The 26,246-nt window shown below is 44.2% G+C and overlaps 1 long non-coding RNA gene across 1 annotated transcript; it reads right to left on the minus strand.

Annotated features, from left to right (window-relative positions):
* Positions 1 to 22,252: 22,252 nt before the first annotated feature.
* On the minus strand, positions 22,253 to 25,660 carry LOC146690337 (uncharacterized). Its single transcript, XR_014915774.1, has 2 exons — positions 24,926 to 25,660; positions 22,253 to 22,434 (listed from the first exon to the last, which is right to left on the minus strand). It is a non-coding gene; the product is annotated as an uncharacterized LOC146690337 (long non-coding RNA).
* Between the last annotated feature and the right edge of the window lie 586 nt (positions 25,661 to 26,246).

The raw sequence follows: 26,246 nt of genomic DNA on the forward strand, positions 1-26,246 counted from the left end.
CTCTAAAGAAACAGCATTGTTGTTGTTCAGCTTTTCATTTCGCCATTTGTTGATTAACTTGAAGAACAAGTAACGTAATATGGGTAATCAGTTTGATATCAATCTTTCATGATACACCGTCATATTTACATTATTTGTACAGTATGAATGATTTGCTTTGGTACCTGGTCAAACTTCAGTTCTCTGTCTGCCTGTCTCCACTTCTCCAACAGCAAACTCACAGGCAGCAGCTCCCCTCGCTCAGTCACTTAGCGTCTGAGCTCGGATCATACCAATATTAGGGGGGATTTACGCACAGTCGTAAATTCCCAGTGTGCAGCTTATCCGGGGGAACACCAAGGCGTTCCCAGAGAAGCCCATAATCTCTCCAGCGTGTCCTGGGTCTGCCCTGGGGCCTCCTCCCAGTGGGACATGCCTGGAACACCTCACCCAGGAGGCGCCCAGGGGGCATCCTTGTCAGATGTCCGAACCACTTCAGCTGGCTCCTTTCGATGTGGAGCAGCAGCGGCTCTACTCTGAGCCCCTCCCGGATGGCCGAACTTCTCACCCTATCTCTAAGGGAGAGGCCAGTCACCCTTCGGAGGAAGCTCATTTCTGCCACTTGTAGCCGCGATCTCGTTCTTTCGGTCACTACCCACAGCTCGTGGCCATAGCTGAGCGTAGGGACGTATATCGACCGGTAAATTGAGCGCTTTGAGTACTCCGGGAGAGTAGAAAAGTGCTATATAAGAATCAGTCCGTCAGTCCATTTAAATTGAGAGCTTCGCTTTTACACTCAGCTCCCTCTTCACCACGACAAACCGGTGCAGCGTCTGCATTACTGCAGCTGCAGCCCCAATCCGTCTGTCGATCTCCGGCTCCCTTCTCCCATCACTCGCGAACAAGACCCCGAGATACTAGAACCAACAGAACCACATCATCCGTAAAAATCAGATATGAGATTCCACCAAGGCCAACAAAGCGAAAGCCCTCTGCCACTTGGCCAGGGCTCTAGAGTGTGGCCAATTTGGTCGCAAATGCGACCAAATTTTTCAGTGGTGCGACTAAAAAAAAATATTTGGTTGCACCTGTGCGACCAACTGTTCGGGTAGCAAAAAAAAAAAAAAAGAATCTGCAACCTTCCCTGTGCTCAACAACAGACACACATTTTGCCCCTATCGTGGACTAAACCAATCAGAGATAGTCAGGGGCGGGACCTCTCTGATTGGCCGTGGTCCAGTTGAAAGTGCAGGTGGAAGTGGGAGGTGAGTAGCTTGAATAAAGCGATATCAATTCATTAAATCCTGAATCGACTTTTAAATATAACTGTGTTTTGCCAGAAATGCCAGATTCTCAGATTAAAACTTACAACTTTTCTGTTAAGTTAAGGCCTGATCCTTCTGAAATTCATAGCCAGTGCTCTGACACGGTGTCATCAATCTTTGAATGCTGAAAAAGCACAGTGTATTCTGTAACGGAATACGTTACAGAACAGAATATGGGGCATATATTCTGTAATCTGTAATGGAATACATTTTAGAATCAGAATCAGAATCAGAATCAGAAAGGGGTTTATTGCCAAATGTTGAGCAGGTTTACAACATTAGGAAATTGCTGCGGTGCTTCAGTGCAAACATGCTGTCATAAATTGCGCTTAAATAGACATAAAAAAATAAAAGTAAGAATAAGAATTAAAAGTGCTACGTAGAAAGATATATGCATGAGATATACATGAGATATATACATGAGAATAAGAATTAAGAGTGCTACGTAGAAAGATATATACATGAGTGCAGGTGGTGATCAGTGCCAAACATGGAATGATGCAGTGAACACAGCGTAGGGTCATGTGTTAGTGGCGGGAACAGTCATATGGTTATTGTTCATGTGTCCAACAGCAGAGTAACCTTGCCAACACTGTATATACAGGGAGTGCAGAATTATTAGGCAAGTTGTATTTTTGAGGAATAATTGTATTATTGAACAACAACCATGTTCTCAATTAACCCAAAAAACTCATTAATATCAAAGCTGAATGTTTTTGGAAGTAGTTTTTAGTTTGTTTTTAGTTTTAGCTATTTTAGGGGGATATCTGTGTGTGCAGGTGACTATTACTGTGCATAATTATTAGGCAACTTAACAAAAAACAAATATATACCCATTTCAATTATTTATTTTTACCAGTGAAACCAATATAACATCTCCACATTCACAAATATACATTTCTGACATTCAAAAACAAAACAAAAACATATCAGCGACCAATATAGCCACCTTTCTTTGCAAGGACACTCAAAAGCCTGCCATCCATGGATTCTGTCAGTGCTTTGATCTGTTCACCATCAACATTGCTTGCAGCAGCAACCAGACACTGTTCAGAGAGGTGTACTGTTTTCCCTCCTTGTAAATCTCACATTTGATGATGGACCACAGGTTCTCAATGGGGTTCAGATCAGGTGAACAAGGTGGCCATGTCATTAGTTTTTCTTCTTTTATACCCTTTCTTGCCAGCCACGCTGTGGAGTACTTGGACGTGTGTGATGGAGCATTGTCCTGCATGAAAATCATGTTTTTCCTTGAAGGATGCAGACTTCTTCCTGTACCTTGCTGGCGTCTGAGTCGGACTGGAGCTCTCTGCCCTTTACCAATCCAGCCACGGGCCCATCCATCTGGCCCATCAAGACTCACTCTCATTTCATCAGTCCATAAAACCTTAGAAAAACCAGTCTTGAGATATTTCTTGGCCCAGTCTTGACGTTTCAGCTTGTGTGTCTTGTTCAGTGGTGGTCGTCTTTCAGCCTTTCTTACCTTGGCCATGTCTCTGAGTATTGCACACCTTGTGCTTTTGGGCACTCCAGTGATGTTGCAGCTCTGAAATATGGCCAAACTGGTGGCAAGTTGCATCTTGGCAGCTGCACGCTTGACTTTTCTCAGTTCATGGGCAGTTATTTTGCGCCTTGGTTTTTCCACACGCTTCTTGCGACCCTGTTGACTATTTTGAATGAAACGCTTGATTGTTCGATGATCACGCTTCAGAAGCTTTGCAATTTTGAGACTGCTGCATCCCTCTGCAAGATATCTCACTATTTTTGACTTTTCTGAGCCTGTCAAGTCCTTCTTTTGACCCATTTTGCCAAAGGAAAGGAAGTTGCCTAATAATTATGCACACCTGATATAGGGTGTTGATGTCATTAGATCACACCCCTTCTCATTACAGAGATGCACATCACCTAATATGCTTAATTGGTAGTAGGCTTTCGAGCCTATACAGCTTGGAGTAAGACAACATGCATGAAGAGGATGATGTGGACAAAATACTGATTTGCCTAATAATTCTGCACTCCCTGTATATACCTGCACATTGTACCTAGGGTTGCAGCCACTTGGCCCCACCCCATTGTTGTGACAGCCCTGATTGTACTTATACACTGCATCTGAACAGGGAACAGTCTGCCACATTAATGTATTTTTAAGTGTCTTGTTTGTAATACATGAATTTGTTTCTTACAGATGTCAAAGTCTCAACCTCATGCTGCCCTCCCCCATCCTCCTAAAGTAAGTATTTGTTGTTGCAGTGTCTGTGTCACATGCTAATCATAATTATTGAAATAACTGTTTTCTAACAGATTTTCCAAAACACTAGTTATGTTTGTTGTCATTCAGACCAATACTACTGCTTAGACATTGCTTAGTGGTCATGCATGTTTGACAAGCTCGTTATGATACCAAAACAGTAGGCCTATCACAATAATCGATATATCGACTTAACACACAATACATGTACATGACCTCAATAATTGTTGATGATGTAATTTATCTGCCATTATATTTACAAAAATAAAATATAATGATAACAAAACAATAACATTAAATAACATTGTTTTCTATTTGTTAGAAAATTTACTATTTATTCTGCCCCTCGGTTGTTACTTTGTTGGGTTTCTTTGGCTGGCGCATTTCTCAGGTTTCCCAATAGTGGGCAGTATTATCCCTTCAGTTTGTGGCTTCTTCTTTGGTTATTTGGTGTGCACTACACTGCCCCCTTTGGTGATGTGTTGTAAGCAGCAGGCAAAGTTCACGCAGGCAGTGTGAGAAAATGCATGGAGCAGAAAACAAGCTGCACAACTTTAAGCCCAGTTTACATCGTTGGGGAGTTTGTTGAGCCATAATCTGTAAGTAAGCAATGTCTAACTTCATTTTCTGTAAGATTTGTTACTTTCATGTTACTTAAAAGGTTATTTGAACGTATAAGGAAAGATGTTAATGATGAATGTAAAGCATAAGGAAAGCTATGTTGCTAACTTCTGTTTTGTTTACAAAATATGTTGATACTGATGCTTACGTATTATTTTACTGTATGTTCACAGTCTTACAAATTAAAAGAGGAAAAAAACCAGTCTTCAGTTAAAAACACAAAGACAAAGCGACGTGTCCTGTCGTTCCTGGAACCATCTCCTCTTATGTTAAGCTCGCTGCATAGGGTGAATAGCCATACATTCACCTGAGGGCAGCAGAGTAAGAAGATTATCTACCTATCAAGCACCCAAGATGTCTCAGCCTGAAGCATCACCGCCTCTCTCCCAGATTGTGGTCCGGTCAGAGTGCCACTCACGCTCTTCACGCTCTTCACGTCGTTCATCCACCAGTCAAGCTGCAGCCCGAGCCAGAGCAGAAGCAGAAGCCGCCCGCACCAGAGCACAGTACGCCAAACGCCAGATCGACATGGAGGTTGAGAAGGCACGCATCGAGGCAACACTAAACGCTCTAAAGAAGGAGGGTGAGGCTGAAGCAGCGCTCGCCGCAGCTCATGTCCTGGAAGCGGCAGCCGATGAGGAGCATGACGTCGTTGACCTCACAGAACAAGGAGTCTCCTCTAAGACACCTCCTTCCATCAGATGCGCTCAAGTTTATGTGAACGCTCACTTCACTAACCGCAGCTTGGTAGTTAATGAAGACGGAAAGCCTGATACAGGACAACTGGTTGGTAATAACGACGCTCAGCATCTACGACAGAGTCAACCACCAGTTGCCTCCTCTCCAGGTGAACATCTCACTGATTTTGTAAATCAGAAGCAACCAAAGTCCCCTCCTATAAACAGAAAAACTGACATTTCAACCCAGCCTAAACCTTCATTGCCTCCACAGACTGAACTCTCAGATTTCACAGCCTATCTAGCATGCCGTGATCTGCTGACAGCGGGATTCAAGGTTTTTGACAACCGTCCTGAGTCTTACTTGTCCTGGAAGTCCATTTTCCGCAACGCCATAGAAGGCCTCAACCTCAAGTTCAGCAAAGAGCTTGACCTCCTCACCAAGTGGCCCAGCGGAGAGTCACTACAACATGCGCTGAGGATCAGGGCGGTCCATGTGAACAACCCACACGCAGGTCTTCAACGTTTGTGGCAACGTCTTGACAAAAGTTTTGGTTCTCCAGAGGTAGTCGAAGCATCACTTTTCCAATGCTTACAGTCTTTTCCAAAAATATCTAATAAGGACACTCACTTATTGCAGGAGCTTGCAGATCTCCTGTTGGAGTTAGAGTATGCACAAAGTGAAAATTATCTACCCGGCCTTAGCTTTCTGGACACCCCAAGGGGGCTCAACCCAATAGTGGAAAAGCTCCCCTACGGACTCCAGGAGTCCTGGGTGAAACAGGGGACAAAATACAAAAGGGACAACGGTGCAGTTTACCCACCTTTCTCATATTTTGTTCAGTTTATAAATGATTATGCAGAAATGAAAACAGATCTTAGCTTTATGTTACAAAGTTCAAACATAGTAGCTCCAAAACCTAATAAGCCATTGTTGAAACCAACTAAATACAGAGGTACGGTTGCAGTGAACAGAACAGATATTAGTCAAACAAATGTCACAGCTCGAACGTCAGTTCTCAACCCAGACAGACAATGTCCTATTCACCACAAGCCCCATTCACTTGCCAAATGCAGGGGTTTTAGGTCAAAAACACTAGATGAAAGGTAAAGCATCCTCAAAGAACATGCTATTTGTTATAAGTGTTGTTCTTCCACAGGTCACCGAGCTAACGATTGCAAAGCCATTATCCAATGCTCGGAATGTAATAGTGACGCTCATGTGTCTGCCATGCATGCTGGTCCACCTCTGTGGGCAACCAAGGACTCTAACCTCCTGCCTCAAAGCCACGGCGGGGAGTCTGATCCTTCAAGCCCTGTAACCACAACTGCTTGCACAGAGGTGTGTGGCCCAGCTCTAAAAGGCAAATCCTGCTCTAAGATTTGTTTAGTCGACGTGTTGTTAACTCAAAAGACACGACGTCGTACTCTCATTCACAGCGCTTTATTTGTTCCGCCATTTTTCATACGGACCACAACAACAACACTTCGCGGGCAACAGTACTCTCGCGATAAAACAGAAAATAACAAGTTAACAATCTCCCTCTTTCTTGAAAAATAAAATAAAAGTATAAACACACCTCTGTAAACATTTGTGTATATATATATATATATATATATATATATATATATATATATATATATATATATATATATATATATATATTTATATTTATATTTATATCGAATGTGTGATCGATGCCCCGCAATTTGGCTTGCAGGCATCTCTGTCACGTGTGAACTTAAAGGGCAAATACGTAGGTGATCATTTCTGTCACTGTTTCATATTGTTGCTTCAAATTATAGAATAGAATAGAATAGAATACTTTTATTTGTCAATTTCTTCAAATGTACTTGCCATACAAAGGAATTGAAATTACGTTTCACACTTATACAGGCACGGATTGTAATTTATTTATTTTTTTCTATTGATATTGGCTTTTACAGCCTGTTTTAATTGAGAGGAGAAAACAACATTTTATTTTATTTTCTATGGTGTTTTGATTCCTTGATGGTTTTTTTTCTTCTCCCCACATTTCATTGTTTTGTGAAGTTTTGCATAATTGTGTGTGGGGGTTAGGCTCGGGTTTTTTTTTTTGCTGTTAAACAGTGATATCTCACTTGGGCCAACATGTTAAGTGAGGAAACTGTGGATAGCGCTTTGCCTGATCTGTTCTCTGCGGGGAGTAATATGACCTTTGGTTTGGGGAGGGGTCATCAGATTGCTCCAAAGTGTTTTGGGAGGGGTAGGCCAGTAGTCCCGGGTATTGGTGCCCGCACTGTAGACCAGTCAGTGATGCACTCACCATTAACGCCAGCAGCTAGCTCCACACCAGCTGCTTGCGAACGCCAAACACACACCCAGGCTGTCACTAGTGACATGTTGAGCAGTTTGATCACTGACTTAGCAAAGCAAATTGGGGAAAATATCACATCCTCTCTTAACTCTATGCACCAGCCAGCCCCCACCCAGCCACAGTCTCCCCAGAATGTGTCCTCGAGCTGTAATGACCAGTCCCAGCTGAAGGTTGTTGTTCAGTCAGACACCAAAGCTCCACCATACTTCAAGGGTGACAACACAGATCTATTTCCCATCGGTGAATGGGAGGACATGATGAGATGCTATCTGCACAGAATCAGCTGTGACACAGATGAAGAAATGTTTGCCATATTAATGTCTAGACTGACTGGCAAAGCCAGAGATGTGGTCAAGGTGTCACTTCGTTGCCGCCCTGAGTTGAATCGGAATGATCCTATTACTGCTGTGTTTGACATATTGAGGTCTAACTTCAGCGACTTGACATATTCCAGCCTGCCCATGAAAGATTTCTACAGTACTGTGCCACGTCCAGGTGAGAACGGCATGGATTACTGGATCCGGTTGAACAAGTCTATTGACGCTGCTGATGAGTGTCTCCGCAGGCGCGGCAAGCTGGTAGAGGACCCCAGTAGTGAGGTTGTTTCGATGTTCATTAATCACTGTCCTGACCACAGTTTTGCGTTGTCTTTTCAACTGAAGGCTCCTGAGGAGTGGACTGCAGCTGAGGTTCAGAGCCATCTGGACAACTATGTGAGGAAAATGAGACAGTCTAGTGTTTTGTCTCATAATACAGCATGTCTGTCCATCCCACATCAGAGCCCTGTTGCTGTTAACAGCCAGTCCCACTCCAGCGGTGCTCAAGCAGTCCCAGTAACACATGAGCCAGCCTCGTATCCTATGCCCTCTGTTCCCTCTGCAGCCACATGTCAGCCTCTCTCTTCTGATGGCATGGTAAGTGTGCAGCAGCCCTCTACTTGTCCTCCTTTGACTCCTCATGTCATGCCCCCATCTTTGCCAGTTTCCGGCCCTCCTCTAGCTGAGCCAGGTGTTCAACAGATGGTAGCACTGTTTGACAAGGTTCTGTCCATGTGCACTGCATCACTAGACACTGGTCCCAGGTGCCCACAACCCACAGGTCATTCCCATGGGCACCGCAGTGCTCACTGTGCTTCGTGCAGAGTGTGTGGCTCACATGAACACACAACCCATGTGCATTGTAGGCTGTACAAGCTATGCCACAGCTGCTTTGACCCTGGACACATGAGGCGTGAATGCCCACAGTTGCGCCAGTAACCAAGCATTTCAGTCCCTCCTTCCACCAATGCTGCTTTAAACTAGCCAGCCCATGTAACGAGAGGGGTAGCATGGGCAGTGTTGATGAAACCCTCACAAATGTAACAGACCCAGAAGCCATATATGTTAACTGCTGTAGTAGCCTCTCTGATGAGAAGACTGTTATTATGGGTTCACAAAGAGTTGGCAGGGCTAGTGAGTTGTTTTACACTCCAGTGTCGGTCAGTGGCCGGTGTTCCCTGACAGGCATGCTTGATTCAGGAAGTATGTCATGCACACTAAGTGAAGAGGCTGATAGCAAGCTAAGAGCCGCTGGTGTTGCTCTGATTCCGCAGCATGCCCCTGAAAATGTGGTGCTTGTTGGTTGTGGTGGCCTTCTCACACAACCGAAATGCATCTATGATTTGGACATTGAAGTATATGGGACTAGGTTTCTTGTACCAACATTTGTGGTTCCTGGGCAAAAAGATGAGCTCATTGTGGGGAGCAATGTGATCCGGCCCATCATTCAGAAGATGAAGGCTGATACAAAGTATTGGGAGCTTAACTCCAATTACACTGGCACTGATTGTGAAGACTTCCTGCAGTTGCTGAGCTGTATCTCACGGTGGTCTGCTCCTGTGTTGCCAGATAAAGTAGGTACAGTCAGGTTGCGGAAGAGTGTCACTCTCCTGCCACAAAAAGAATATGTAGTTTGGGGAAAGCTGCCACCTTCTGCCCTTGTGTCTCCAGGAAGTACTGTCGTTGTGGAACCCACGTCAGCCCGTTCCACTCCAAAGAACATAATGGTGGGGCGCATTATAACACCCATGTGGGGAGATCGTTGGGTCCCTATGAAAGTCCTTAACCCAACAGAGAGCCCTGTGACACTGCGTCGCAATGCTAAGATTGCGGATGTCTTTCCTTGTATTGCTCTGGAGGACCTGCCCATCACTCAAGGTCTCTGCGAGACTCTGACTGACCAGCATACCAGTTTTCCCCCCTCATCAGACTCTGTGCCTGACTCTGCACAGCTACTCAAAGATGCTGGGTTGGCTGACATTGATATTGAGGGCTGTGAAGTGTCAGATGGGTGGAAGAGGAAATTGGTGGCGCTTGTGTTGACTTACCAAGATGTGTTCTCTAGAGAGAAACTGGACTGTGGTGAGGTGAAAGACTTTGTCCATCGTATCCACCTCACTGACGACCGCCCTTTCAGGCTTCCCTATCGCAGAGTACCCCCGGCTCACTAGCATAAGATGCGAGAGGTGCTGTCAGACATGGAGATGAAAGGCATCATCAGTAAGTCCACCAGTGAATACGCCTCGCCACTGGTAATGGTTTGGAAGAAGTCAGGTGACTTGAGGATATGCACTGACTTCCGCTGGCTCAATGCCAAAACCATTAAGGATGCTCACCCACTGCCCCATCAGGCTGACTGTCTTGCTGCCCTTGGTGGGAATGCTTTCTTCAGCACCATGGCCCTCACATCCGGGTTCTACAACGTTCCCCTCCATGAGTCTGACAGACGGTACACGGCTTTCACTACACCTCTTGGCCTGTATGAGTACAACAGACTTCCCCAGGGTCTATGCAACAGCCCAGCATCTTTCATGCGGATGATGCTCAGCATCTTTGGTGACTTGAACTTTTCCAGCCTCCTGTGTTATCTTGATGACCTGCTGGTGTTTGCGCCTTCAGAAGAGGAGGCCCTAAAACGTCTTGAGATTGTTTTCTCTTGCCTGAGGACCAGCAATCTGAAGCTGGCGCAGAAAAAATGTCACTTTCTCAGACGCTCTGTGAGGTTTTTGGGTCATGTCGTGGATGCTGGTGGTGTCTTGGTTGATCAGGATAAAGTGGGGGTTATCGCCAGTTTTCAGAAGACTGACCTAATGGATGGTGACGGTTGCACCCCTTCTCAGAGGAAAGTGAGATCCTTCCTTGGCATGGTGATGTTTTACCAGCATTTCATTCCAGGGTGCTCTCGTATTGCGAAGCCACTCTTTGCTCTAACTGCCGGTCAGAAGAGGACTAAAGGCTGCCATGGGAGTCGGAAACCTGGAACCTTTCGCAAGCTCACCCCTCAAGACTGGACTCCTGCTTGCGAGAAGGCATTTGAGGGACTCAAAGGTGCACTCCTCAGCTGTGCAGTGCTGGCACATCCTGATTTTGAGAGGCCATTCATCCTTTCAACTGACGCTTCCATGGATGGGCTGGGTGCTGTCTTATCCCAGGTGCCAGCTGGTGAGGAGAGAGCAAGACCTATAGCCTTTGCTAGTAAGTCTCTCAGCCGCAGTCAGGCCAAATACCCAGCACACCGGCTTGAATTTTTGGCTCTGAAGTGGGCTGTGTGCGATAAGTTCAGCCACTGGCTCAAAGGTCATCGGTTCACTGTCTGGACTGATAACAATCCTCTCACATACATTCTGACTAAGCCAAAGCTGGATGCCTGTGAACAGCGTTGGGTCTCTAAGCTTGCACCATACTGCTTTGAGATCAAGTATGTTCCTGGAAAGCTGAACATCGGTGGCAGACACCCTGAGCAGGGAACCGTTTGTGAGGCCTTTGGCCCAGCGCCTCCTGTCGGAGCCCTACTTTGAGCTGCTAGAGCAAGTCAGTGATGTGAAAGATGCCAGTGTCCAAGATGCCTTCCGTTTGACCTGTCAACCTCAATCGATACGCAGTGCTCCACCCTCTGCTGTGCTTGATGTGTCTCTGTCAACTGATGACGTGTCTTCTCTCATGTCTTCCCTCTGTGAGTGGGAGTCTGCTTCTCGCCAGCGTGCAACCTCCCTCGCTGGTCACCTAACCTCCATTAGTCCACCTGACTGTGATGTTACTCATGCGCTGTCCCGTGCTGATCTCCTGTCTCATCAAACAGGGGATCCTGTGATCTCCAGAGTAGCCCGCTATGTTGAGCATAAGCGCAGACCCTCCAGACGTAAGCGCTGTCATGAGAACCAACATACGTTGCAGCTCCTGAAACAATGGGATAAGCTCGCATTCCTCGATGGTGTCCTCTACAGAGTTGTGAGGGACCCACTGACCAAACACAAGAGATTCCAGTTTGTGCTACCTGACTCCCTAAAACAAGTGGTGCTGTCTGGCATACACGACAATGCTGGTCATCAAGGTCAACCTCGCACACTCTCCTTGGCTCGTCAGCGTTTCTTCTGGTATGATATGGAGAAGGATGTGCGCGATCATGTGAGAAATTGCCGCAGGTGTGTTCTCAGCAAGACCCCAGAGCCAGCAGCTAGGGCCCCGTTGGAAAGAATTAAGACCTGTGCTCCACTGGAACTTGTGTGCATTGACTTCTGGTCAGCTGAGGACAGCAACAACAAGTCTGTGGATGTCCTTGTGATTACTGACCACTTCACAAAATTAGCACATGCATTCCAATGCCCGGATCAGACAGCTAAGAGAGTTGCTAAAAAGCTCTGGGATGGATTCTTCTGTGTGTATGGTTTCCCTCAGCGCATTCACTCTGACCAGGGAGCTAGTTTTGAGAGTGAGCTGCTTGCAGAGCTTCTGGTTTTGGGTGGCGTTGCCAAATCCCACACTTCACCATACCACCCCATGGGTAATGGTACCACGGAGAGATTTAATCGCACCCTTGGAAACATGTTACGGTCCCTCCCCCCCAGATGTAAGCAGAAATGGCCGCAGATGATACAGTCCATGACGTCTGTGTATAACTGTACGGCACACGAGACCACCGGCTTTGCGCCATTCTACCTGATGTTTGGGAGGGTGCCAAGGTTGCCAGTTGACCTCATGTTTCGGGATGTCCTTCATGATGACACCATTTGTGACTATGATACCTATGTCAAGTCACTGATGGATGACCTGCGCTCTGCCATGCTCCGAGCCCAGGAACACAGCACAATGGAGCAGAGACACCAGTCTGACCAGTACAACAGAAAGGTGAAGGATCTGCCTCTTTCACTAGGGGACCAGGTGTTGTTGGCAAACAAGGGAGTCAGAGGAAAAAGGAAGCTCTCTGACAAATGGGAACCTGTTGTGTACACGGTAGTTGACTTGGATCCTGCTCTTCACATCTGCCGTATCAGAGACAAAGAAGGTCATGAGCGTGTGGTGCATCGCAACCTGCTCCTTCAAGTTAACTTTTTGCCCTTGGACACAACACTGAATGACGATGCTGCACATCCTGCTGTGAGCGTTGTCAGTGGCCCCGCTGAGTCTGACCTGGATGGGTCTGTGACATCTTTTGGGGGCACAGGAGCTGTACCTCCTGCCACCCGTACTGTGGATTCCGTCTCCAGCATTGGCGAGTGTGATGACCGCACACTATCATGGATCCATCAGCAATCCGCCACTGACCCGGTCTATGATGGCGTTCATGAGACCCCTCCCATAATGGGTGTTCCTGATCTTGGTGGGCTGGCTGGTGATGGAGCCTCCCCAGGCTCCCCTGCTACTTTCCCATCCCACACTTTTCATTCTCTTGAACCCAAAAATGTGGACGTAGATCAAGGACTTACCACACATTTTGGTAGAATCATTAAACCAGTTCGTCGCTTAATTGAATCAATGGCTCAACTTGAAACACTCCTTGGTGTTGAACCTGTTCAAGCAGCGGTTATTGATGTGTGAATTTGTTTATTTCTGTATGTTTTTCATTGCTATTGTTTTTGGAAAAGAATAATACAAGCACAGAGTTCATTGTATTTTGTCAGTCTGTGCAGTCTGATAGTGATGCCCATAGATATTACGGCCTGTTTTGTGTGGTGTAAATGGCACCTCATTTTGTCTATAGTGTGTCCTGGGATCTTGCTAGGCGCCGAGCGGGTCTCAGGTCTCTTATCCTCCTTGGATCTAATTCATTGTATATGTGATGTGAATTTGTTTGAGGCCACTGTATCTGTTATTGTGGGTTTATACTTTTTTTTTTTGTTATACTCTTTAAGATTTTGTGTAATTCTTGGGGGGTGAATGTAACAGGGTCATAAATCACATTGTTATAATTACACAAAATGTGTTCTAAACCCCCAAACTGCTCCTTTTATACCTGACTTTTAGGACCTCCAAGCCTGTAGTTGTGTTCATTATCAGTTAGAGCCCCTCCTCATTCTTTTCTTCTTCTTCTTTGGTGCAATACTATAAATACAGTGTACCCCCTTTGCCTCTCCCCTTTTTCTACAATTCCCCTGTGGGAGAGGTGGGTGTCATTTCTTTCCAACACCTTAAAAACACACATAATTCATATTTAGCCACCCTGATGTTTATGATTGCGATGTTAGTTCAGTTATTGTCATTATTAAGCCTGTTTTTGTAAGATGTGATAAGTGTGTAGTATGTGTGTATCATAAATGTGTTTTAGGCGCCATAAATGCTAGCATGAATATATACTCCTTGCTAGCTTGGGAGCTGTGGTGGGTTGAGCTAACCCTCTTCCCCACTGTTTGTATTTGGTCTAGGAGCTGGAGTGGGCAAATTATTTACTTGGAGGTCTTTCTTTCTTTTACCTTTTTTATCAGGTATGTCGGATTTCATGTTGTTGTTTTTGTTTTATCTTATGTCAAATATGTTACGTGTAAATGCATATTTTATGTTTAATGTAAAAATAAATGCCAGCCCCTTTTTCTACAATTCCCCTGTGGGAGAGGAGCTGGAGTGGGCAAATTATTTACTTGGAGGTCTTTCTTTCTTTTACCTTTTTTATCAGACACAACGCAGAATCACACCGGTTACACTCGCACTTGTCCCGATCCTGAGAAGAAGCTCAAAGGACAGTTAATCTCCTGATGAAGACCGACAGAACGTGGACTTGAGAAGAATTACAGTAATAGCAGGCAAAAGTCAGTGCTACTGAACCATTGACACTGTCGACTGGTGATATCAGCAGCAGCATGTAAGGAACCACGAGGTGGAAACATGTACTGTGAATTACAGGCTGGGCAGTTGGACAGTGGGATAATGAATGGTGGTAAAGCACTGGACACTGATTGTCAGATTTGCCATGCTTGGAGTAATCTTGAAAGAGACAACTGAAAGGATCAACAGAGAAGAAGAAACCACGTGATGAAACATGCACGGTGGACTGCAGGCTGGTAAGAACAGTGTGACATAACTGTTTAAAGGCACTGAATGTGATATTTTGCCAGGCTGGGACTTAATCCAAAAGGAAAATACTGAAGAGAAACAGAGAAGAAACGGACTGTGTTTGCTGGAGAATTCAAGACAACAAAAGGACACTGAGAGAAGAGGACAGGGACCAGTGAGAGGTGAAGCCGGACGAGTTCGACTGTGAGAATAGAGGGTATAATTGGGTTGAAATTAGAGATGGACCGATCCAATATTACGTATCGGTATCGGTCCGATACTGACCTAAATTACTGGATCAGATATCGGAGAAAAATAAAAAATGTAATCCGATCCATTAAATATCACGAAAGCACCTCACAAAACTTGCAACACGCCGTAACTCACCTCAGAACGTTAGCACGTCGGAGCAGTATGCATCACGTGATAGAGCGGCTGTGGCATGCGGGACCTGTCAGTGGTCTGGATAGCATTTGAAGCTTCGCTAGCAACCCGGCATTTCATCTCCGACAAAGTTATCACCGAGAGAAGTAAAGCAAGTGTGTAAGTCCATCTCTGAATGTTTGTAGAGCATTCCTGCGTTAAGCTTAACAAGCGACTGCCTCTTCTTGCTGCTACTTCAATCATGAAACTGCTTAATGATCAGCTGATCGGCTTTTCTGTCGCGAGTCCGTCTCTCTTGTTTGTTTTTGGCCCACTTTGCACCAGAAAGAGGAAACCAGTGGATAAACAACAGCAGCACGTTTAAGCTTGATAAGCTGTTGTTAGAATTTATTTAATATTACTTTCTACTCGAGGATCTTTTTCTACGTAGCTGACGCTGGTAACTGTGCAGGGGTGGATCTAGCAAAGTTTAGCCAGGGGGGCCGATAGGGCATTAACAGGGAGAAGGGGGCACAAAGACATACTTTTCTTTCTTATTCTCATTTAAAATGTCGAGCTTTTAATAAATAATTATCTGACACCCAAAGTTTTAATTTGATTTAAAATGAATAGAAGTCAATTACTGTATATAGTGACTATTAAGTCTAATATATATACCCTAGTAAGCTATAGTACTTTTTCCTTTGGGAAGGTACCATCTGTGCAGTCTGCAATTTTGTTGAAGAAAGATGTTGAATCTATTTAATATTTCTTGAAAAATAATTGATTTCTGTGCATTTTTTTTTCACACTGCATCAAATTAAGGTTGATTACGTCGATTAAGCATCATGAGGTGGAGCGTGAGGGGTGGTTCCCTATTTTTTATTTATTTATTTTTGTTGCTGGGAGAGGGAGGTCTGGACCTCTTTGCTTAGGCTGCTACCCCCGCGACCCGACCTCGGATAAGCGGATGAAGATGGATGGATGGATGGATGTTGCTGGGAGTTGGAACCCTATTAGTTAGGTTGCTTAATATTTACGCTAAGTACTCTTTAAAATACCAGAATAGGAAGGATGGTGTAGGTTTAAGTTTATTAGATCGATCAGTATTGCTGAACTATGAAATTTTTTTTTTTGCATACAGGTATAACAGAATAGCTTTAGTGTAGTTGTTGTTTTAAACTTGAGTATGAACTTATACAAAATGCAGCAAGATATTTTAAAAAAACAGTTTTGTTGATTAAAAAACACTATATCGGATTCATATCGGTATCGGCAGATATCCAAATTTATGATATCGGTATCGGTATCGGACATAAAAAAGTGGTATCGTGCCATCTGTAGTTGAAATGAGGCACTGAATGAACTGTACCAGCACATCAGTGAGCAGCAGACAGCCCATCCTGATGCTTTTCTCATCCTGGCTGGGGATTTCAATCATGCAGACTTAAAGTGCGTGTTTCCAAAAATACAACAACACATAGACTTTCCAACAAGGGGAAATAACACACTGGACTTTGTTTACACCACCCAGAGAGGAGCTTACAAAGCTTTTCCCCTCCCCCACCTCGGCGCCTCAGACCATATCACTGTCATGCTAATGCCTGCTTACAGACCGCTCGTTAAAGTGACCAAACCGGTTCGTAAGCGGATACAAGTGTGGCCAGAGGGGTCTTCAGAGGCTCTACAGGACTGCTTTAATACTACAGACTGGAACATGTTTAAGCAGGCTGCCACCTATAACAACACCACTGACCTCCAGGAGTACGCAGAGACTGTTACTGCCTACATCAACAAGTGTATTGAGGATGTAACAGTCACGAAAACCATAACTGTCCGGGCCAATCAAAAACCATGGATGACAGGAGAGGTCTACAGGCTGCTGAAAGCTCGGAATGTTGCCTTCAGAGTTGGAGACGAGGCAAGCCTGAGGACAGCTAGGGCCAACCTTTCCCGTGGCATCAGAGAGGCTAAGAGACAGTACTCCAGGAAAATATCTCATCACTTCAAAGACAGCAGAGACTCACGGAGCCTGTGGCGGGGCATTCAGACCATCACAGATTACAAGCCCCCACCACAGACCTGTGATAGCACTATCCCCCTGCTGAACGAGCTGAACACTTTCTTTGCTCGCTTTGAAGTCCAAAACAGCACCACTGCACAGAAGACCCCACCCCCTCCTGGTGACCAGGTGATGACTCTGTCACCGGACAGCGTGAGGAGATCCCTCAGCAGTGTTGAAAACACGCAGTTCTTTGAATCTTTGGGCTGAAGGAGGGACAATACTCGGTGTATAAATGCTCAATCAACAATCATTTATTTCCATACAATTCAACAGTCAGAGCATTACAACGTCCGGACGGGAGAGATGCTACCAGAGGGTCAGGCACATGTCTCAAAATGGTGACGGGTTGCTCAGCTCTTTATAGTCTCTAGTGGCCCCCAGCTAGTCGTAAAAGCCAAAACATCACATTTTTTCTCTGTTACAGCGCCTAAGTTATGACCTCGGCAGTTGTTTCTCTGCTTTCTGTAAGGTGGGGGTGTGGAATGTGGTCTATCTATCTCCCCTGTCTTTAGACACAGAGTCTCCTGCTTACAACCTTCTCTTCATGATTCAACAATTAAGCATGTCAAGAAAACAGTGTAACACATTCCCAGCAGATCAAGGATACAGAGTGATGCACATTTATCTAATGAACTAATATGTGAATATGTTCTGTTAACTCAAAAGTATAATGAGAACTAAACTACATACAGATCACACACTCTATTTTAAAGGGTATAATATGATCTACAACAATATCATAATTCAACTATTTTGATTACATCTATAAGGTAACATATAATAACAGAATAATATCACAATACCCTCTTTTGATCTCTCATTAAAGAGATCACTTACAACATGCACTTCAGCGTTGCAAGGTCCAGGTTTTCTTGATCCTGAGGCCCTCTGTCCCCCTTTAACGGGTGGACCATATGGGGGATGACCTCTGTGTTCACGCAGTTCAGATGCAAGCAAAGTTAGCTTTACAACCATAACAGCAGTTACAGATGACACTCCCATCACTCCCCATTTTCCCACAGCTTTATTTTGGTGCTCCAGTTTTCCTCTCCCATTTTAATGCCCCCTTATACCTTTCAAATGTACTTAGACTAGAACCTCTGTCTAAGGAGCTTTTAACCTTTATTTTTATTGCTGCAGCTACCAGTGTCTTCCAGTTGGGTGATTCTCAGCTTCTTTCTTCGACCTCCGGGGTTAGACCACCCTTTAGTCATTGCACAGTTCTGGGGATTATTCTGCCCCGATTTCAAACAAGGATCTGTGTGTTTTGGGTTCACCGGCGTGTCCCCCTTTTTGCCAAGAGCCTCTCGAACCTCGTTGGTCTGGTGTTCCTGGTTTTCGCCAACCCCTTCATGGTTATTGCTGTGTTTGTGGGATCCATCTTCTCCAGGAGCCCAAACGTCATGACACTTGACCCCAGTTGCTGTCTCGGCAGTCCCTACATCTGTCCCTGCTGTGAAGGGTCCTCACATCTCCGGGTCCCCGTCTGGTGTCTGTTCCTTTCTCTGCAAGAGACAGAAAACCAAAACACCTCTCTCCCTAGCCTTGATAATCTAATATTGTTATCCATTGTTCTTCTAATGATTCAAATTTGGTTTAAAATATTATGTTCAGGACTTATTCTAATTCTAATCATAATCTATGTGTGTGTAAAAGAAATCAAAAATTAGTGAACCCTTTCTAAGTCTAACACATTATAAGCTTAAGTTTTACCATAGCTAATTTATTAAACACAAAAATAAACTCATAGAAATTTTCATATCACCATTGTTTGATGTTCAAACTCAACTCCCCCTTTTTGACACACTCCCATGTGTCAATTCATTGGAGCTAGACAATTAAAAGAGAAGGTTAGTGACATCATATCTCAGAAAGTATCAGAAATTCTTCTCTCGAGTACCGTTGCTCCAGCCTTGTCATCCCTGAGGATCTTCGATCCCGAAAATGTCCCTTCTCCTCATGTAATAAAGTCTGTCATCCTTCCATGCCCTGGTAACTGGTCCATCCAGAGCTGTAACATTTTGAAATGTACATACAACAAGCCAAACCACACCTTGGTCACACCAACCCTTTTCTGCCCCGAAGATGTCCAACACCATCTTAGTCTGGACCAGGGTTGTAATAGTTTTGCAATTTTCATCAGTTTTAATCAGTTTTTACCAATTATTTGCTAGTTTAGTTTAGTTTTTATTTTCTGAAAATCCTTAGTTTCAATTTAGTCTTATTTGTGTTTTGCAAAAATTAAGTGTAACAAAATCCCAGTTCCATCATAACAGTCATGCTCTTCTGGTTATCCTTGGGTGTTGAGACTAATAACTATTAACTCTTGCCGCACCGTGTGGTCCTAATTTTGGTTCAAGTGAATTGATAACCTTTTGAAGGCGATTGTTTCACACCTTTATTTAGATGTCCCAGTCCTGTTGTCTCGGGATCCATCACGCTGCCTTATCTGGGGTTAGCTGTTTTCTGGGGATGCGGGTTGAGTGGGTGAGCTCTTCAAGGAGGGGGAGTGTGCTCCCCCTGATGAGGTCTTCTAGGTAAGCTAGGTTAACCTTCTTGTGTGGGCTTTTCAAGTGCACTTTAAGGTTAGTGGGACTTTTAGTTTTATAAATGTCCCTCATGACCCCCTGATGACCCAGTATTTCATTTTTGCACACTGTAGTACACATTTTAGTTTTTGCTTGTAGCTCGCATACTCTACTTGCCACTCCTCTAATTCCTGATGTTTCTTAGAGAGGGCAACAGTACCTTTAAAATTATATCACATGTGTGGGGGTGTGGCCTTGCCAATTGTTTTGCCCACCTTTTCAAAATGGCTGGCGTGCCCACTAGCACATTTCATGGAAAAAGAAAGGTAAGCTTGATATTTACATTCAAACTGTTTTGTTAAACTCAGATTTTTATTTTATTCTTTTTGCAAGTACCCCTCCTCGGTGGCGAGAAACTGTTGGTGTGGTCAAGTGGGTGCTCTGGAAACAAACGCTCAGGACAGAACAGTTATCAGTCATGTACTTCCTACAAATTTTGCATATGTTTTATTCCATATTGATCCTCTGAGTGTAATGGTACATTTTAATTTGAATTTATCCAAACTAAACACAATATTTTCTTTATTTACTTTGCTCTTGTTCTTTTTCAGTACCACATCCTATCAAATGTCCCTGTCGATTATATTCTACATTTAATAACTTACTATTTCAAGTGAGAACCTAAATCACGTGGACCAATGTTTATTATTGCATATCTCTATTCTGAATGTGGCCAGTCATTCATAGGTATTGTTCAATTTTGGCGATTTTCCTCTATAAAATTTAATTGACTTTTTTACAGTGGCCTGCTGTGGTTAATAGTAACATATTCCAGTCATGAGTGATATCAAAAGTCTTCTCCACTGTAGCATTTGGCATTCCCAATAATATAACATGATACCTTAATCAAAACACAGTTAATATAGCACAGTTTTCTTGATGCAAACATCAGTAACTCAAAATCAGCAACCACAGTGTTAAGTCTGCAGTTCATACTTATGTGAAGCTAGAGTCTCCTCCTCCAGTCTCTCTTATCCTCCTGCTCCTGAAAAAACAAAACAAAACAAAGCGAAGCATCCACCCTTCTCTTGTCGGCTGGGTGACTTGTTTATTGGCATTTACTAATCCTACAGTGGGTGCAGTCATTGTCTCAGTATCAAGTCAGTCAAAACTTTTAGTTGTCAGTCCATCACAGTCCATTCACATGCATACCTCCCTACACATTCATACCAGATGTTGCTGATAATGGAGTCTCCCGCGCAACCTATTCGAGCCTCCATCACCAGCAAGATGACGTCATCATTTTAAAGGAAAACAATTCCTTGTTGTTTTTTTTGGGCCGGATTGACTCGGTGCAATCCTTTTAGACTCAGAACTTCTCAGTGTTCCCTATAAGTGAATTTCTCCCAAGCCAATTACAATCATGGAGAAGCACACTTTGCAACTGTTTTTTTGTAAGAATATTTCATAGCGCTTTAAATTTCAATCTTTCAGGCCTGGTTTAAAGAGCTGATTGTTAAATCATGAACTCACAAAATATCAACATATCACCATATCACCATATCACCATATCACCACCGGTGGATCACACCTCTCAGATGTTTTTTTCTCCAGTGCACTGTAACAAAAACGAAAACAGACATAACCAACAAAATACTACTAAAATAACACAAACTAGGGCCCGTTGCAGACATGTCCAAGCATAAAACTATCCCTCTCTCGCTTACGAGAAAGAACACAAGCCAAAGCTCACTGATAAAATCAAGCTAGCGCTAAACAAAACCAAACAATCAACCAGAAATTCACAGGAACATTTTGCTTCCTGCCGGGACAATATTGTGTGGGAATGAGAACCTCAGGTGCCGTAACACCTTTTGTTCCTCCTTGAATTAAAACTCAATCACAGAAAATGCCGTACTCCAACCTAACCTTACACTATTAATTCATCATTTTCACTCTGTGCCACTGTTCCTCATCAGGGCTGTGTGAAGCACAGCAAAGAATTCAGTCAAGGCCTTGAGCCATAAACAGACATCACGCACAGACATTGTTTTCATAACCAAACTTTTTTAGACCTTATTAACTCTACATAAATGCCTTCTAGGTGACATATAACACATTCTAAGTAATCAATGGTAATCAATGGAAATCAATGGCTCCTCATAAAATTATGCATTGGGATGTTTGTGTGCAGCATTTTGCATATCAGCATAAGCAAAGCATTCTTCATTGCATCAGCGTGTATGTGTGTGTGCGTGTGGATCACTCTTCATTGCACAAGCGTGTGCATGTGTATGTGTGCATCACTTCTCAGTGAATCAACATTCCCGTGTGTGTGTGTGTGTGTGTGTTCATCACTTTCCTGTTCTGGTGTTCTGGGTAAACCACGGCCTGAAGCGTGCCCTGGGGTCCTGCCCCCCTCCTTTTTCAGTTTGTTTGCGACCATTGCTGCTGCTGCTGCTGCTCAAAATTCAGTCCGTCCTGGTTCTGACCCCAATTGGGGCAGTCCTTTCTCCAGTGTCGATGTTCACCGCAGGTGAAACCTGCATCTTCTTCTGTGTTTTTGTCCATTCTGAGGTGCCTTCTGACCTCAGTTACTCCTCCTGTCTCGGTCACGCCCTTTTTCGCCACCCGATCATCCGTGTTGGTCCATCACTGTCCTGCACAGTGTGAATGCAAAGTTATCAAGGTCAGCATTCTTTCGCTCGGCCTTACTTTTCATTCGGGCTTGGCGGGCGTCTCGTCACAGCTCTGTCAGCTGACGCAGTCTGGGAATTTTTCCCCCGTGTAGTGAAACGGGCCTTAGGTTTAGTGCTCTCCGTCTCGGCTGCATGAGATCACATTCCTGCAGGTCTGTTGACATTCTCAGGTCGTTGTTGTGGGTCCAGCTGTTGCAGCATTTGGTCAGTGTCACGTATGGGGGAGAGCAGGAGTCCAGTCAGCCTCGGCTTTCAGGGCCGGCAAAGCAGCCTGTAATTAAATATGTATAGAAAAAACAAAAACAAACCAAAACAAAAACAAACAAAAAACAAAAACAAAAACAAACGAACAGGAAAATGTTGTTGTGTTGGCTGTGTTATTCAGAGGGGAGACAATGGGGCCAGGCCCTATGTCAGCCTTCTCTCCCCCTTTTTTTGTTTTTTGTCTCCCGATATAATCAACTCCTAACCCACCAAGTTGACAGGACAACACCGGTATATGTTAAAATTCTTAAGATCACGTTTAAAAGCCCAAAAAAGGAACTTTCTTTCATCCAGTAATCACTTTTATTAATCAATCAACAGAAAACATGTCACAATTTGAATCTTTTAACCACTAAATTTGTTGTGTCTTGCCTGGTTGGTTAGACCAGTGTTCCTTTTTTTTTTTTAGTTAAATTGTTGTCCTGCAACCCAGAGGGTTTCTTTGTCAGTAATGTATAGACTTCATCATTTAAGTATGTTAATTTTTCTTTAACCTTGCTGGAAAATCTTCACGTGTTCATGAGTGTAAGCTGTTTCTTCATTGCGTGTATGTGCATTTGTATAAAAGCAGGTTAATTTTATCTTTTCTCAAACTAGGCGTTACCTTAAAAGGAGCCTTTCTCTCAGATTTCTCTGCTTGTGTGTGTTTTTGTTTCACCTTTTTGTTGTGATGCTCCGGACGCCTTCCCAACCTCCACAAGTCCGTTGGCCCCAATTTTATGTGTTAAAACTTCTCTTAATTTCTCCTCTAATTCTCTCCTCGCTGCTGTCTGTTTCACAGCTGCTGATTCGTGCTGGGTGTGGTTCCCATTACCTATAATTTTGCTTCGGCCGCTGTGCTTGTGGGGGCAGTTGGTCCAGGTCCGCAGCTTCCTGTATTAACACACTAAGAGATTTATTTTAATTTCATTTTCATCACTTTTAAACCGATAAGCAGGCAACACGCCTACCTTGACAGCGTAAACTGTACGCCAGTCTCCCAACACATTCCTCTCTGTACTCCTCCATAATTCTCCACTGCACACCTCTTACTATCTCTCCTTTTTATTTTTATTACACCACAGAGTAATACACCCAATTATGCCCGTCTATCTCTATGTGGCTCCAAATTCCCTCTTTATTTTAATTTCACACTCGTCAGGGGACAGGCACACAACAATTTCAACCACTGAAACGAGGAATTCAACCTTTTTATATTTCTTTACTAATCTAGACTCAACGTTTGTTCGCAAAATGTGTCTTGTTCTAGTCCGGAAATAAATGTGAACCCGTGATTACACGGCCGTTCCAGTGTTATTTCCGTGGCTATGCGGGGGCCCTCACCTCCCCAAGTCACCACCTCAGCACCCGGACAACGCCGGTCCTGGCCACGCGTCCACGGACAGGAGGGTCGCTACTCCATAGGCAAATGTTCCACAGGTACACTAGGCATCAACCTTTGATCCTAAAATGTGTATTTGCTCTAATGTCCTCCTAATCAAACACATTAACCGTCACTGTCACTGTGTTCACGCTTCACACACACAAAAAGCACACTCAGCGCGCGCCTCACCCACAGCCAGAGCGCGCCTTACACACACAGCGCGTTTCACCATCAGTGAGACACACAGAGAGCGCTCCTCATCAGCAGAAATTTGCACAGAAACCTCTGAGCTCAACTATTAGATCTTCTTAAAGCACACTGCACCATAGACCAAAATACCCCTTTCTCTGCGCTTATGACCGCCACAACGGGGCAAAGTCGCATCATAAAAGTGATGCTTGCATCCCCGAAGTTATACCCGACATCATAAACCAGGTTTTGCTCTATGTACTTCTTGGCAAGTAAAATTTTACTTTGTTTTATGACCGCAGCCCTTAAAAAAAAAACTCGACTGACGCCACAAACCACCGTCAAGCCTCTGTTCAATGTACTAAAATTAGCACCAACCACTACTGCACTTCACGGCCGCACCACCGGAACACGGCCGTATCATAAACCAAACCTACGGACGTGTTTCGCTCTCGCGTTGCCAGTGTCCAACCGCACCGTGAAGCCAGCATCTGCTTTTCCTTAAATCAACTTCTATTTCATAGCCGGCAAGAGCCAGGACGTAACCGACACCATAAACAAACTTCAAACCTCGACTTCAATGTACTGAACTAATGGCCGCGTCTTCAGAATAAATTCTAATGTATTATTGCTACAGAAGCCAGTATTAGACAAAATTAAATGTGGAAGGTAAAGTGGCTGCATCTAGTCCAACGTAGTATGTTATTAGTATCTCGGTAGAAGCAGATTACTGCGACTAGACCAACGTAGTATGTTATTAGTATCTCGGTAGAAGCAGTTTATTTAACACACTGGAATTCAGCCTCAACTTATGTTGTTAGTATCTTGCGCCAAAAACCAGACACCGACAAATTTACTGTGAAAACACATGTGACTCAGCGAACAGATTAATTTGGAAAGCCCAATATGCACATTTGGTATTTATAATACAACAGGCTGTGCTTACCTTTCTGTTTTAGGCCGGCCTTCTGTTCACTTTGCCCCACGATCTCACCAAAGGCCAAATCTACACCTCCTCAGCACACCAAAGATCCGGGTCACACGGCACCAAGTTGTTGAAAACACGCAGTTCTTTGAATCTTTGGGCTGAAGGAGGGACAATACTCGGTGTATAAATGCTCAATCAACAATCATTTATTTCCATACAATTCAACAGTCAGAGCATTACAACGTCCGGACGGGAGAGATGCTACCAGAGGGTCAGGCACATGTCTCAAAATGGTGACGGGTTGCTCAGCTCTTTATAGTCTCTAGCGGCCCCCATCTAGTCGTAAAAGCCAAAACATCACATTCTTTCTCTGTTACAGCGCCTAAGTTATGACCTCGGCAGTTGTTTCTCTGCTTTCTGTAAGGTGGGGGTGTGGAATGTGGTCTATCTATCTCCCCTGTCTTTAGACACAGAGTCTCCTGCTTACAACCTTCTCTTCATGATTCAACAATTAAGCATGTCAAGAAAACAGTGTAACACATTCCCAGCAGATCAAGGATACAGAGTGATGCACATTTATCTAATGAACTAATATGTGAATATGTTCTGTTAACTCAAAAGTATAATGAGAACTAAACTACATACAGATCACACACTCTATTTTAAAGGGTATAATATGATCTACAACAATATCATAATTCAACTATTTTGATTACATCTATAAGGTAACATATAATAACAGAATAATATCACAGCAGGATCAATGCACGTAAAGCTCCGGGTCCTGACAACATTCCTGGTCGTGTACTGAGAGACTGTGCAGTGGAACTCACTGATGTCTTCACAGACATCTTCAACATATCACTCATCCAGGCTGTCGTCCCCACATGTTTTAAAGCCACCACAATCATTCCGGTTCCAAAAAAGTCATCTCCCTCCTGCTTTAATGACTACCGTCCTGTTGCACTTACTCCCATCCTGATGAAGTGCTTCGAACGACTAGTCATGCAACACATCAAGACTGTCCTGCCCCCCTCCCTGGATCCCTTCCAGTTTGCGTATCGGCCCAACCGCTCAACCGATGATGCCATCTCCACTGCACTCCACTCGGCACTCACACACCTGGACAAAAATGACTCATATGTTCAAATGCTGTTCATAGATTTCAGTTCAGCATTCAACACTATAATCCCCCAACAGCTCACACAAAAACTGGTCCAGCTGGGGCTCAACACCTCACTGTGCAACTGGCTGTTGGATTTCCTCACCGGAAGACCTCAAGCAGTACGGGTTGGCAGTAATACATCCAGCACCATCATTTTAAACACGGGGGCCCCGC

This window comes from Copadichromis virginalis, linkage group LG16 (genome assembly GCF_057382275.1).
Source record: "Copadichromis virginalis isolate Kocher_CV1m ecotype Utaka linkage group LG16, C_Virginalis_male_GT1.1, whole genome shotgun sequence".
Classification (NCBI taxonomy): domain Eukaryota; kingdom Metazoa; phylum Chordata; class Actinopteri; order Cichliformes; family Cichlidae; genus Copadichromis; species Copadichromis virginalis.